Source organism: Rhinichthys klamathensis, unplaced genomic scaffold (genome assembly GCF_029890125.1).
Source record: "Rhinichthys klamathensis goyatoka isolate OS25496 unplaced genomic scaffold, OSU_Roscu_1.1 h1tg000631l_1, whole genome shotgun sequence".
Taxonomy (NCBI): domain Eukaryota; kingdom Metazoa; phylum Chordata; class Actinopteri; order Cypriniformes; family Leuciscidae; genus Rhinichthys; species Rhinichthys klamathensis.
The window spans coordinates 668384-684845 of record NW_026607078.1 but is presented as its reverse complement, the minus strand read 5'-3'; the positions used below and the strand labels follow the sequence as shown (position 1 = coordinate 684845).

Here is a 16462-nt window from a genome sequence, read left to right as displayed (position 1 = left end):
GCGAGCGAAAACAATCTGACTCCCAGTCAGAATGTCATTTTCCTGGGCTTGGAATTGAACTCAGTCTCCATGCGAGCGCGTCTCTCTCAAGAGCGCGTTCGCTCGCTGATGGACTGTCTGTCTCAGTTCAGTGAAGGGGCGAGAGTACAATATCGCACATGCCTCAGGCTGCAGGATCTCATGGCTTCATCTATCCAAGTTGTGCCATTGGTCTCCTGAGAATGAGAACGTTCACGAAATGGGTTTTGTACACTACATTTCAGCCCGATTTGCGATCTCTGCCGCTCGGTAACGATGACGCGCGCCTGCTCGGCGGCCTTGCGCCATTGGGTGAGCGAGAACTTTTACGCACGGGGAACCCCCCCTCGGGACGGTACGATGCGAAAAGTTTTGACGACAGATGCGTCCTTAACAGGCTGGGGAACCACCCAGGAAGGCAGAACGGTGAACGGTCTGTGGCTGAGCAGACTACGTTCAGCGCACATTAACTATTTAGAGCTTTTACTATTTGGAAAGCTCTGAATCATTTTCTGCCTCGCCTGCAGGGACATCACGTTCTAGTACGGTGCGATAATACCACGGTAGTGGCTTATATCAACCGTCAGGGTGGCATGCGCTCGTCAAAACTCCACGCTCTAGCTTACAGGCTTTTGGTGTGGAGCAGACAGGTTTTTCTGTCATTACGCGTGACTCATGTCCCGGGCATTCGGAACAGAGGCGCGGATCTGCTATCGAGGGGAAACCCAATCCACGGGGATTGGCGTCTTCACCCGCAGATAGTGGAGAGGTTATGGATGAGATGGGACAGGCAGCCGTAGATCTTTTCGCCTCGCGCGAAAATCACCATTGTCCTATGTTCTTCTCGCTAAAGGACATGGACGCGCCCCTCGGGGCAGACGCACTGGCCCACCCATGGCCCAAAGTGCTGTTGTATGCTTTTCCTCCCCTGTGCCTGATAATTTTCACTCTGGCCAGGGTGAGAGAGCACGGCCTGTCTCTCACTCTAATAGCACCCAGGTGGCCCAAAGCCCCATGGCTGGCAGAGATAATCCCTCTGTTATACGCCGAGCCATGGCGCCTCCCCCCTCGCACGGACATACTGTCCCAAGCCAACGGGGAGATTTACCACCCCCACCCGGACAGGGTGGCTCTCTGGGCCTGGCCCGTGAGAGGACGAACCAAAATGCACTGGGGCTCCCGCCGCGTGTAATCGCCACTACTCAGAAGGCCAGGGCCGTTTCCGCGCGATCCCTATATGGCTGTGAGTGGCAAGTGTTCGAAGGGTGGTATGATGGGCGTGGTTTCACATCTTATCAGTGCTCGGTGCCTGATATTTTGTGTTTCCTGCAAGACCTCATGGAAAGAGGCAGGTCCTTTTCCACTATTAAGGTCTACCTGGCTGCGATTTCAGCCTGTCATGTGGGTTTTGGGGCTCCACCGTCAGGCAGCACCCTCTAACCCGCAGATTTATGGAGGGTGCACGCCGCTCTTTGCTGGTCATCAGGAGATCTGTTGAATCTGTCCCAGAGTGGGACCTCTCCATGGTGCTGGAAGCGCGGTCTCTGTATCCTTTTGAGCCTCTGGGGAGTATTTCCCTTAAGCTGCTGTCCCTCAAGACAGCTTTGCTCTCGGCCTTGGCATCTGCTAAACGGGTCAGTGAGCTACATGCACTCTCGGTTCACCCCTCGTGCGCCAAATTCTCCCTAAGTGGAGATAAGGTTTTCCTTAAGCCTAACCCGGCCTTCATGCCGAAATGCTTCCCTGCGTTCACGTCGGAGGTTTTGGAGCTATCCGCTTTTCACCCTCCACCCTTTGCCTCCCCGGAGGATCAGGGGCTGAATGCTCTGTGTCCCGTCCGTGCTCTGCAAGCATAATGACCAGGACCAGTGCTTTCCGCAAGAGCGACCAGCTCTTTGTTTCTAGGGCTCCCCTGCACAAGGGGAGTCCCATTTCAAAGCAATGCCTCTCACATTGGCTTGTGGACGCTATACTATGGCTTATGAAGCAAAGGGAGTGCAGCCCCAAGGGGCATCAGAGCTCATTCCACAAGGGGCTTAGCCGCCTCTTGGGCTTTGTTCAGGGGAGTGCCACTGCAGGACATCTGCTCCGCGGCCAGCTGGGCCTCTCCTCATACCTTTGAGCGTTACTACCGGTTGGATGTCACCGGAACTTCGGTGGCACACTCGGTCCTAGGGGTAGGGTCCTCTTAGCCCTTTCCCACAGCCCCGTTTGGTTAACCAACGAGGAGTGAATGGGCCGGCTGGCCATGTTCATTCCTGTCACCAAGCATTCGCATTCCTTCTTGGGTTTAGCTATGTGCATTGGTGGTGCGGGGGCCATTATCATGTATGTGTCTCATGCATGTTTCATGCCCTGCTTGTCCACAGCAGTTAGCGTGGCGGAAAACTTGCAGGGTCATGTTTGTGGGACGTGTCAGGCACCGCCTCTCTGAGGTGACCGTCCTTCTCTGGCCTTCAGAACCTCACTGGTAGTGTATTGGGCAATCGGGGAGCTGTCCATGTCTCTCCCATAGGTGGATCTCGAAACGAGATGATGAAAGAGAACAATAGGTTACTGTCGTAACCCCGGTTCTCTGAAACATCGAGTGGAGAGATCCACCAGCCTTGCCCCGCTTGCCGCACGAGAAGCGAATATACTGACTGAGGAATAGCAGCGCGCCCAGCTGTGATATGCCCGTAGGTAAGGGGGTGTGGCCTCACCTGGCATTGGCTGCGCGCTTCTGTCTGTTAGCCAGACTTGGTGCAATTGGATGCTTCTGCAGAGGTCAGGTACGGATGCCCTTCCCATAGGTGGATCTCTCCACTCGATGTTTCAGAGAACCGGGGTTACGACAGTAACCTATTGTTTTCACCCGGAATCGTTCTCGTGTAAACGGGGCCTTAGTAATCCTGAAGACATTGATTAGCTTGTTCAGGTGTGTTTGATTAGGGTTGGAACTAAATTCTGCAGGACAGCGGCTCTCTAGGACCGAACTTGCCTACTCCTAGACAACCGACAGGAGAGCACATGGCACAAGGAAACACATGACATGCCATGTGCTCACAACAAACAGGACTAGAACACAAGCACATGGTCAGTAAAATAAATCACCAGCCATGTGCTCACACAAAACGAGACATGAACACGCAGCTAATGAGAACACTCATAAGCCACGTGTTCACACAAAACATGACAACATGAAAGCACACTGCTAGTGTAAAACACAAGCTGAGTGCTGCACAGCACAAGACAAACCGTGACATGAAATCACATGAAACAAGGCACAGACAAGACAAAACAGGAGTGTCTCTGTCACAAAACCAAGAAATAGACTAGACAGAAGTGACAGAACCCTTAAAAAATAAGATCATATGAAATGTTTGTTATTTTTTATTTAGTTCTGTGCTGAATAAGATATTGTACATAAAATATGTTTACATATAGTCCACAAGACAAAAAAAATACATTAGCTGAATTTATAAAAATTACCCTTTTCAAAAGTTTGTACCCTTGATTCTTAATACTGTGTGTCGTACCTGGATGATCCAAAAAGGTTTTTTTTTGTTTTGTTTTGTGATGGTTGTTCTTGAGTCCTGTGTTTATCCTGAGCAGTTAAACTGCTCAATGTTCTTCAGAAAAATCCTTCAGGTCCTGCACATTCTTTAGTTTTCCAGCATCTTTTGCATATCTGAACCCCTTCCAGCAGTGACTGACTTTTGAACAGGATGAAGATTTCCAAATGTTTCTTATTTTGTTTAAATATAACATTTTTCATTTAGTACTGCCCTTTGGAAGTAACAGAAGATACTTACATGTTTCCCAAAAGACAAATTAAGTACAATTTACCTTGATCTTCAAATTCAAAAAGTTTTTACCTCCCGGCTCTTAATGCATGTTCTTCCCTGTGGAGCTTCAGTGAATTTTTGCAATAAATTGTTGTAATAGTTGTGTTTGAGTCCCTCAGTGTGAAAAGATGAATCTCAAATCATACAGTCACTGCTGGAAAGGGTTCAAGTATGCAAACGATGCTGGAAAACGGAAGAATTTGCAGGAACTGAAGGATTCTTCTGAAGAACATTGGGCAGTTTAAATGCTCAGGACAAACAAGGGACTCAAGAACAACCATCACACACACACACACACACACACAAAAAAAACAGTCGTGGATCAAACAGTATTAAAAATAAGGGTATGTAAACTTTTAAACAGGGTCATTTTTTTATAAATTCAGCTATTTTTATTTGTCTTGTGGTTTATATATAAACAACTTTTATGTGAAATATCTTATTCAGGACAGTACTAACTGAAAAATAACATGCGTTTTGTATGATCCCTCTTATTTTGTGTAAATAATTAACATTTTGCAAGGTGTATGTGAACTTTTGAGCACGGCTGTAAATTTGTAGTCTGTTTACAGATTAAATTTGTTAATGTATATTTTTTTCATATGAACAGGAAAAACAGGACTGCATAGCTCTGCATTGCATCAAAAATAGAAAAGGCCGTTCTTCAACTTAGCGCATGATACATCTGACGCTGTCATTGAATATAATGGGAGCGATTATGTTTTGTCGCTCGTGTCCAGTGTAGACACGGTGTTATTTCTTGTGTCATTTCTTGTTTCGGTTCTCATGTCTTCCCTCTCTCCCTCCCTCTCTCTCTCTCTCTCTCTCTCTCTCTCTCTCTCTCTCTCTCTCTCTCTCTCTCTCTCTCTCTCTCTCTCTCTCTCTCTCTCTCTCTCTCTCTCTCTCTCTCTCTCTCTCTCTCTCTCTCTCTCTCCATCTCTCACGCATGCCATTTACACACTCACTGACTGACTCATGAGAGGAGACTCGTGCGTGCTCACAGGAATACACATCAGCTTCTGTGTCGCACGCACATACACATTCATGTCACATACACGCGTTCGACAGTTCATCAGTCTGAGGGAGGAGAGAGGACGGCTGGGGATGGAGAAACTCGGAGGTGACAGGTTTTGTCATCAACCCTTAAGGGCTAATTGTCATTCTGCATCCTTTGCTCTTGCTCTTTGGCTTTCTGTGCGTCTCCTATGTGAATTTCTTTTTTCGACCCTCTTCAGCCCTCCTCACCCTTCTGCCCTCAGCTGGCTTTGCATTTAAAGGCTCTTCAGTGGTCAGTGGTGCACACAGACAATAAAACACTGTTCATCAAAACACTTACTGTGTGCTCTCAGCGGATCATAAAGCCTGTTTATTTACACTCTCATCAAAGCATAAAGCCCATTTAGCCTTCTAGCTTTGCATTATGGAATCATGCAGTGTCAAGTTCAACAGGCGATTAGGCCTGATGCATATGTTCTCTTGAGTATAATGGCAATAAAACGCCACAGTTTGGATGTAACTAAGATGCACCCGGAAAACTCATCTCAGCCTCCTCTGGAATCCATTTTAAAAGTAAAGGAAGCGGAAAATGTAAAGAATTAGTTGCCTGGCGTCTCACCAATGTCTCTGATGTTGTCTGTGGCGAGAGCAAAGAGGTTTAAGGCGAGACCAAAAACCCCAAAAGCGCATCCCTAGTGACTTTTCCCAATAAATTCACATGTGTGGGAGTGCTTTAAGCGCTTTCTCTCTTGGTAGTCGGATATGGGCTTTCGGGGTCCTGAACACTCAATTAAAATGAAAGTAGCTTTACAATTAATTCTATTCAGTGGGTCCCCCCTCTGTCAGCGAACCTCTCCAGCTATTTGTATTTGCGAGTCTCGTCCAATCCCATAAGGTTATATTTCTGTGTTTTCGCCATGCATGGCGCGATAAAGACGTGAGATGCGTGTCTGAATCCGTAAAGATGCATCCCTAGGGCGACTTCTCCGAGCGTGAAGGAGGGATGAAGGAAGGAAGGGATGAGAGGAACACTAATAGCCTCATCTTGGCCATACCAGCCCGCTGTAATCACAGAAGTCTGAGTCGTTTTCATCTCACGCTGTGCTCGAAAACACTGCAGAAGATGTGCTTTTTTTTTTTCTGGTACGCCAGCGAGCTTGCGGCTCCTTATCTGTGACGCGTGGCCTGGTCTTTGTCCATTTCCTCGAGTCAGTTTGCTGGAGAGGAGCTCAGCCATGTGTTCTGATCGGATAATTTGTTGACTGATTCGGCTGATTGGGTTTGGTATGAATAAGGCAAGCAGGCAAAGCGCTTCTGACTTGGCGACTGCCTGTGGGGTCTCCTCGGGGGGCTATAGACAGCAGTGGGGCATGAAAACGTCCCTGAAATCACTCCGTCGTATCACAACGCCCAATTAGAGCTGGGATTGGATGATCCACGGTTCCACATGAGGCACTGGTAGCACTGCGGCCAATTTTGGTGATGACTGAATCTTTGCGGCTGCCCGCTTACACGTTATGTGCAGGTCTGAGTAAAGTGCATTTGAGGTGAAACGTCAAAGGCATCCGAGAGTGACTGCACACTGTTTTAATGTCATTAATAATGAGAGAAAAATATAGTAGAGTAGCACTGCAAAGCCTTTTTGAGGTTTCAATCACTAGCAATACGAAAGATCAAAAAGACCTATCCAGTCTTTTCTCAAGAGGCCAAATTATCTGCAAAAGAAAATTTACTTTTTTTCGTGCGCAATACTAAGCTTTCTACATCAAAAGTTCTCAGCTGGTTTTGCTACAGAAATCAAAACCATTATTTTATTCTGTTTTCTGTAGACTAGTCGGAAATCACAATTATTTTATTCTTTTAACAGGCATAGTTTTATCTCTTCAGGTATCCTATACATCTGACTGTATGTGGGTAGAATGGGTAGAAAGGAAGTGTCAACTTCATTTTCCAGATATTAATATAATAATTTCCATAATGACCAACGCAATCTACCCAGAGCAGTGCAATTTAGCATCTGGTTTAAAACATGCTTTTTGGGGGGCGTTAAAGAATGGCACAAATACCAGTAAAATGACTAGTGCAAACCTTTAGAAAATCACCTTGCATGATTCATTTAAATACTCTCCTACTCTCCTATAAATGCATGTTCAATAAGGTCAGCCACAAAAATAACCCTGTCCACACCTTTTCAGCGCATATTTGTCACTGTGTGTCTTTAGTAAATCCTGACAGTAGTTTTTTAACACCAAAAGAGGGGGTGCGCTGGCGCAAGCTGTTAGGAAATCTGGCCCTAAAACTTTAACAAAGTTATTTTCATGTCTTATAACATTAACAAAAGGATATGAGAAGCATTTTTAAAATGTTGAAAAGCCTATTCATTTTTTCTGTCTTAATTATGCATGTTTATTCAGTGATTTGCATTTTAGCATTGCTCTTTTGCTAAGAAAATCCACCACTGTACATATTCCAGCAACAGAAGAAGTTCTTGAATCTGACACAAGAGTGACACAATGATGTTTTTTCCTTACTTACGAGCAGGTGGACAGTACCATGAGCTGTAGGGAAACTTTTTAGTGTTTGACCATCGTGTGAGTTTTTGAGGAATAACCCCAGAGCCAAACGTCAGCGATGGAATCAATCAGGAGGTTGGCCGTTGTTCTATCGGCGACAGTGAGAGTGGAGTGCGGGAAAAATGGTCAACGATTTCGCTTTTCTTGTCATCTACCCTGGCAGTGTGCCTTCACGCAGAATAATAGGAGTTAGAGCCATTCTTCTTGTATGGAGGCAGAGAACGAGCGATGTGGAGTGGTTGGTGGGGGTAGGTAAGAGGGAAGTGATTTCCATGCTAATGGGAATGTTCCCGGCAGGCCTTTCTGTCTGCGCCTATGTCTCTATGATGAATGCAGCCGTCGGACTGCCAGCGCGACGGGGGTCTCGCACCAAACCACGAACTCGCAACTTCCTCTCTCTCGCACGATGCTGAAAAGAAAGTGAAGTGGGCGCTTGCTAGAACTAAAAGAGAGTGTGGACTCTGAGCTCTGGCTGCATAAACTAGTCAATTCCTGGCTTATTACTTTGAAGTTTCTCTTCTTCTGGACACTGGCCCATGCATTGATGTCTTTTATTATTTAACACACCATATATATGATGGTGAGTAATTGGAGAAACTGTGCTATGGGCAAGGTCTTTTAGATTACAGGCATGTTGAATCACAGGACCGATTTAGTTATACGGCAGTGTGCCAGGGCTCTTTGAGGGCATTGTTGATAAAGAGGTCAGCATACGGTGATCTAGTTGCAGTGGTTAGTACTGAAATATTGCAGCACTGAGTGAGCTTTAGTTTAACCTGGGTATTTTAAACGATGCCTTGACCACATCAGATGACCTGAGGTGTCCTGGGAGAGCCAGACGCAGACTGACAATATACACCAGGTGGCCTGGACACAATTGTCGCGGTTATTAAAGTGGAATTACGGAGGAAGGGATTTGATATTAAAGTCATTTTGAGCTGAGGGTGTGGATGTGTTTTGATTACCCCACAGCCCCAGCGGTCTTTGTGAGAGAAATAGAGTGAGAGTCCTTTGGAGGTATTAACACCCCGAAGCAACCACACAACACTGATTTCACCACCTGTATTTCTCCTCAGAAACAGTGCAGCCCTGACATAAACACAATCTCTGTCCCTTCTCCTTCTCATCTACTTTCCCCCCGTTCTCCTTCTCAAGCAATATCGGTCACCATTCCCAGTCTGTTTTCTCTTTTTCCATCACTTTTCTCTTCTCCCAAGAAACTTGTTGGCCACATATATACCACAAAAATATATCATTCATATATATATATATATATATATATATATATATACTGTATATATACCACATCTATCTGTCTGTCTGTCTATCTATCTATCTATCTATCTATCTATCTATCTATCTATCTATCTATCTATCTATCTATCTATCTATCTGTCTAACTGTCTATCTGTCTGTCTGTCTGTCTGTCTGTGTCAATTGATCAATCGTAAATAGGTAAAATAACTGTTTTCTATTTTAATATATATCTTAAAATGTAATCTAATCCTGTGATTTTAAAGCTGACTTCAGCCATTACTCAAGCCTTCAGTACACTGATCCTTCAGAAATCATTATAATATGATTTGCTGCTCAAGAAACATTTCTTATTATTATCTATGTTGAAAATGCTGCTTTATAATTTTCTAGGAATTCTTTGATGAATAGAAAGTTCATTTGAAAACATTTGAAATATAAATCTTTTGTAACATTATAAATGCCTTTACTGTAATTTTTTATCATTTTAATAAGGCCTTGCTAAATAAAAGTATTAATTTCTTTAAAAAAATCTTACTGTCCTCAAAGTTTTTAAGTGTAATATACACTCACCGGCCACTTTATTAGGTACCCCATGCTAGTAACGGGTTGGACCCCCTTTTGCCTTCAGAACTGCCTCAATTCTTCGTGGCATAGATTCAACAAGGTGCTGGAAGCATTCCTCAGGGAGTTTGGTCCATATTGACATGATGGCATCACACAGTTGCCGCAGATTTGTCGGCTGCACATCCATGATGCGAATCTCCCGTTCCACCACATCCCAAAGATGCTCTATTGGGTTGAGATCTGGTGACTGTGGAGGCCATTTTAGTACAGTGAACTCATTGTCATGTTCAAGAAACCAATTTGAAATGATTAGAGCTTTGTGACATGGTGGAAGTAGCCATCAGAGGATGGGTACATGGTGGCCATAAAGGGATGGACATGGTCAGAAACAATGCTCAGGTAAGCCGTGGCATTTAAACGATGCCCAATTGGCACTAAGGGGCCTAAAGTGTGCCAGGAAAACATCCCCCACACCATTACACCACCACCACCAGCCTGCACAGTGGTAACAAGGCATGATGGTTCCATGTTCTCATTCTGTTTACGCCAAATTCTGACTCTAACATCTGAATGTCTCAACAGAAATCGAGACTCATCAGACCAGGCAACATTTTTCCAGTCTTCAACTGTTCAATTTTGGTGAGCTCTTGCAAATTGTAGCCTCTTTTTCCTATTTGTAGTGGAGATGAGTGGTACCCGGTGGAGTCTTCTGCTGTTGTAGCCCATCCGCCTCAAGGTTGTGCGTGTTGTGGCTTCACAAATGCTTTGCTGCATACCTCGGTTGTAACGAGTGCTTATTTCAGTCACTGTTGCCCTTCTATCAGCTCGAACCAGTCTGGCCATTCTCCTCTGACCTCTGGCATCAACAAGGCATTTCCGCCCACAGAACTGCCGCTCACTGGATGTTTTTTCTTTTTCGGACCATTCTCTGTAAACCCTAGAGATGGTTGTGCGTGAAAATCCCAGTAGATTAGCAGTTTCTGAAATACTCAGACCAGCCCTTCTGGCACCAACAATCATGCCACGTTCAAAGTCACTCAAATCAACTTTCTTCCCCATACTGATGCTCGGTTTGAACTGCAGGAGATTGTCTTGACCATGTCTACATGCCTAAATGCACTGAGTTGCCGCCATGTGATTGGCTGCTTAGAAATTAAGTGTTAACGAGCAGTTGGACAGGTGTACCTAATAAAGTGGCCGGTGAGTGTATATAAAAATTTAATATTAAAATGTGCAGTGCATATTATCACCTGGCAGTTAATAGTAAACCAGCATCTACTGTTTTTGCACTGTAAAAAAAGTACAATTAACTGATGTTTAACAATGTTGTCATAACTTATTGATCATATCATTTTTACAGTGTGCTGGGTACAATACATGTACTGTTTTTAAGATGTCTGCTCCATCTTACAGCCATATGTAGATTAGCCTATGTAAACTAAAATGGCTTTCAGGGGTATGTATAGCAGGCAAAGTTTAGACCTAGCATGTAAGCTTCTCTCTTACCCTGTGATTGTGAGCCATCCAGTGTTACTTGTAATTAAGGTGATCTAGACAATTCTGGCCCAGTCTGGTGCATGCTGTGTAAATGGAGGTTTCAAGCCAAGTCATCCTTATTTAGCGCAGATTAAACTCCATGGCAGAATGGCAGAAAATAGTGATTTAAATAATATTGGAGGAGTTCGATAATAGAAGTAATTCCAATAATTGTCTTCTCTAATTAAGCTCCACATCCTTGAAGAGTGTAATTAAAATAGTAGTAGTTCATATTAGCCTCCTTTTAATCCTTTTTCATTTTCTTTGCCTGCTTATTTTTGCTCTATTTATTCATATTTCATCTAAAGTTCAGCGCTTTCTGCTTCAATTGACGGCTTAATCATTGCCCACAGACACGTCTCCCGCCCCCCTCCGTACCTCAACTTTCTCCATCCCTCAGTCTCACGCACAACAGCACATACTCATGGAAGACAGATGCACATCCATGCACAAGCGCTTGGCCTCACATCATCTCTCTTGTGTCCGTCTTCACCTTTTCTCTTTCTTTAGCTCACCTCCTCTTACTTCTCTTTCCCTCCCGTTAGCTTTTGCACCCCTGCGTTCTCAGTCCTTTCATTCTGAGGAACAGTATACAGTAACTGTCCATCTCCCACGCATCTCTCTCTTTGAGACCTCGCTCACTGCCGCCACACCAATTTCTAAATCTCTGCCTCTCGTTCTCACTTTCAGTGTTCCTCCAGTTAGTCTTTTGATGTATTCATATACAGTTAGCTAACTCCCCCTGTGCCGAATCCTTGCTGTGCTGAATATATCCTTTTGGCTCGAGTGAGCAGTGTTAACCCTCTCGCAATCCCACGATGCTGTGCGCCCATTCACGGGAGGTGAGCCAAAGCACCGGGACAGCACTTCTACAATGCATTAAGCCTCACAGCAGGACCTGGATGTAAATATCATGTTAAAACCCCTGCATAATCATATCATCTCAGTGGGTCTTTACTGATTGCTTTGCTCTTTTGATGAACAGCGCCTTATATCCATCATGTTATTTATTACACATATACACATTCATCAGAATATATGACTACTTTTGAATGGCCTATTTTTAATTTCTTTTCCACAGTTTATAGATCCCTTTATATGTAATGTGCATAGAGCCTCTATAAATATTATATTAATATTTATTTTTATCAATTGGTTGATATTTGGCTTTTTTATTTGGACTGATTATGGTCGATTAGTTTAGGAAACTTATATTTTGACGTCTAAGTAAATCAATATTTTTTATAGGTTTTTTTATCAAGTTAAAAATGATTCATTTTCAAATTAATTATCTAACTTACACTCACCTAAAGGATTATTAGGAACACCTGTTCAATTTCTCATTCATGCAATTATCTAATCAACCAATCACATGGAAGTTCCTTCAATGCATTTAGGGGTGTGGTCCTGGCCAAGACTCCTGAACTCCAAACTGAATGTCAGAATGGGAAAGAAAGGTGATTTAAGCAATTTTGAGCGTGGCATGGTTGTTGGTGCCAGATGGGCCGGTCTGAGTATTTCACAATCTGCTCAGTTACTGGGATTTTCACGCACAACCATCTCTAGGGTTTACAAAGAATGGCGTGAAAAGGGAAAAACATCCAGTATGCGGCAGTCCTGTGGGCGAAAATGCCTTGTTGATGCTAGAGGTCAGAGGAGAATGGGCCGACTGATTCAAGCTGATAGAAGAGCAACTTTGACTGAAATAACCACTCGTTACAACCGAGGTATGGAGCAAAGCATTTGTGAAGCCACAACACGCACAACCTTGAGGCGGATGGGCTACAACAGCATGAAGACCCACCCGGGTACCACTCATCTCCACTAGAAATAGGAAAAAGAGGCTACAATTTGCAAGAGCTCACCAAACTTGGACAGTTGAAGACTGGAAAAACGTTGCCTGGTCTGATGAGTCTCGATTTCTGTTGAGACATTCAGATGGTAGAGTCAGAATTTGGCGTAAACAGAATGAGAACATGGATCCATCATGCCTTGTTACTACTGTGCAGGCTGGTGGTGGTGATGTAATGGTGTGGGGGATGTTTTCTTGGCACACTTTAGGCCCCTTAGTGCCAATTGAGCATCGTTTAAATGCCACGGCCTAGCTGAGCATTGTTTCTGACCATGTCCATCCCTTTATGGCCACCATGTACCCATCCTCTGATGGCTACTTCCAGCAGGATAATGCACCATGTCACAAAGCTCGAAACATTTCAAATTGGTTTCTTGAACATGACAATGAGTTCACTGTACTAAAATGGCCCCCACAATCAGCAGATCTCAATCCAATAGAGCATCTTTGGGATGTGGTGGAACGGGAGCTTCGTGCCCTGGATGTGCATCCCACAAATCTCTATCAACTGCAATATGCTATCCTATCAATATGGGCCAACATTTCTAAAGAATGCTTTCAGCACCTTGTTGAATCAATGCCACGTAGAATTAAGGCAGTTCTGAAGGCGAAAGGGGGTCAAACACAGTATTAGTATGGTGTTCCTAATAATCCTTTAGGTGAGTGTATGTTCGTATTATGTATAAATATTTTTAAATATAAAATGTTGCGCTTACATTGCGCATGTGTTATTTACTATATTTAAATTAAATTTTGTGATATATTTCTGCTTTATATCAGTCTTTGATTATAGAAGAAACTGTTCACCCCTTCTCATGGTCCCTTTTTTGTTACCCTATGGGAGGATCCAGATGGTGTAATTATGACATCTACCAGCAGAGTTGATCTGCAGAGCGGTAAAGGGACAGGGCAACTGATGCTGAGGCGGGATGCTTTGGGACAATTCTCTCTCCACATCCTTCATTTTACACCCTGCCTCCATAAGTGCTACAGTGATGGACGCCTTAAAAGGATGCAGATTTTATTCAATCTAATTTTCAAACAGCGCTTGAGCTTTAGCCAGCTAGACACTTTTTTAATGACTCTCCCATCTCAGAGGTCTCATTTCTACTGCAACATAAAGCCTCATCCATAGATAAGACCTCTTATTTTCTCTTTTCCTTCTCTCACTCTCTCTTAACTTTACTTTCTTTTTGTCTCCCGCCTGTTCTCTCTTCTAGAATTTCCTTTGCATTTCTATTCAGCTCTGTAATCACTACATCTTTGAATCAAGCTGTTTTCCCCGTCATTTACAAACAAAACAGTCCTCTGTATCTATTCATCCATTGAAAACTCTTTGTACCATTTAAATCGGTTTCTTTTCAAAATCCATTTTTTGCTTGCCCACATGTAGTCTTGCCCACACTGAGTCTCACACATCTCGCTCAGAGGACCTGAGGTAATTGTCCATGTTATTTACTGAGCTGAACCTGCTTTCATCCACAGACCTGCTAATTAACTCCATCTGCCTATCATTGAAAAGCTCTAAATACTCTCCTCTTAATCTCCCATTGGGCGCTGACTCATACCAGCCAATCCCTTCTCTGTCCCTGGGAAGCCCAGCCCCATTAGAGTGGCTTTTAATGAATTAAAAGAATAAAACTAGCAGGCTCTCTCATTGCAGAGGTGAGGCCGAGAGTAAAGGTGGTGCTTTTGAAGTGAGATCGAGCAGGCGCTGCGGTGGCACTTCGCTTGTCCCTTCTGAACACATTTACAGTGACCCAGTGGGGAGTGCTATCTCGAAGTCACAGAACATTGATCTCGTCCCTACATGCTGTGTGATTGGCCGACTAAAGCTGCTTCGGAAAAAGATGAGCATCCATTTGCTTCCCTGCTCTTCTCCTGTCCTGATTTGTGATTTCCGAGGTGGCAGGTAGCTGTCATTGTGTGTTTGCTCGTTTGAAGTGAGTTTGTTCAGTGTTAAGGCATGGAAAAAGACAAACGATTTTGTTTCATTACCTTTGTGGCAAAAGGGAACTCTACAGCTTTTTTGTCTATTTTCTCTAGACATGTTTAGCACCGATTTAAAATCACCTTTCTACTACATAGACAGACAAATTTATTAAAGGGATAGTTCACCCAAAAATGAAAATTAGCCCATGATTTACTCACCCTGAAGCCATCCTAGGTGTATATGACATTCTTCTTTCAGACGAATACAATCGGAGTTATATTAAAAAAAATGTCCTGGCTCTTCCAAGCTTTATAATGAGAGTGAATGGGTATATTTTTTTGGAAGTCCATCAAACCCTATCCATATGTGATAAAAGTGCTCCACACGGCTCTGGCGGGTTAATAAAGACCTTCTGAAGCGATGCGTTCGTGTAAGAAAAATATCCATATTTAAAACTTTATCGTTTTAAATATGGCGCAAAGTTGACTTACGCCAAAAGAGTCACACTGAAAGATTAATCTTTTTATTTATAGGAATTTATTTTTTTAAATGATTTTCTATTGTAGTTAAAAATAAAATAAAAATATTATAAAAATTAAATCAAATAAAATATGTCCACCTTAACAGTGCATATATGTATGAATTTTTTATAATTTCGTTTGCATCTTTGCATTTTCATCCAACATTTTTTAAACAATAAATAAGTTACTAAAAAATGTAAGTGGAAAATTATAAAAGTGGCTAATTTTGTATTGTATAAACCAAAGTTCAAAAGCTTGGGAGCTAGCCAAAAAAAAAAAAAAAAATTAAATAGATCAAAATTAACAGTAAAGTAAATGCTGTTTTTAAACCTTATTCTGTATTCATCAACGAATCCTGAAAAAATTCAGAAAACAAAAACTGTTTTCAACATTGATAATAGGGGCTTTCGCACCAGATAGTTCTAGGAACTAACCATCAGGGTGGTTCCCTGAGAACTAATGGTTCCCATAGGAACCTTTTCCTGTTGCATTCGCACCGCCAGTATGACCTCTGAAGTGACGTAAGCCGCGCTTGTTGTTATGACTTTTATTTTGACTGCTCTGGCGTTCTTTATTTTGAGAATGCCAGAGTCTGAGCAAACAAACAGTGCTCGCGTTCTCCGTGTTCATTAGGTTACGATCTGACCAACAGTCCTGTCTAATACGTTATTAGATAGTTCTATTATAGAACTATATAGAATAGATAGACAATTCAGCTTTGCCATCACAGGTATAAATTATAATATCTTGTCTGGAATCTTGTCTTTTACTTGTCTTTTAAGTGCACAACCTTGAGCATTCAATTATGTGTTTGACTTCCTGTTGTGCCAAATCCTTAAATCCTAATGCGAACAGCTCTCCTCGATTTTGCCTCAAGTGTGCCGAATCGCAGACGACATCTTCTAAGTGGAATTTCGTGCATTTGCTTGACAGAAGTGACAGAGCGTTTTGAAGTCCGAGCAATGACACGGTGGCCACTCTGTAGACAAATCCTCACACACTTGCTGTATCGTAGACTTTTTCCCCATCAGCCACCTCTCCGTCATCGAAGAACAGCAGGACATCAACTACATGTCAGTCTGTGCTGAATTTCAAAGCCCTTCAAATGCAGAACTGATGCACACTACTGAGGGAGTGATTTGAAAGGCTGGTGTTATATTTCTGCACATTTAGGTGCAGTTGGTTGATATACGGAGATGGTTATTAGCTTTGACTTTCATCACAGGCTGTTGTTTTGTTGTGTCACGGATACAAGGTGTCTAATGGAGATGTACTGTGTAATGTCCTGGGTGGTGACATTTGGAACTAATGTTCACTATATATATGTTTTAGACCATCATTTTTCTTTATCCTTCCTTCCTTCTTGACTTTTCTCAGTATATAAA

General features: G+C 43.1%; 1 protein-coding gene across 2 annotated transcripts in view; it reads left to right on the top strand.

Moving 5' to 3' along the window:
* Window positions 1-16462, top strand: part of LOC130076190 (desmocollin-1) — a 163218-nt gene that overhangs the window by 111448 nt on the left and 35308 nt on the right. The gene's annotated exons all lie outside the window — the stretch shown is intronic.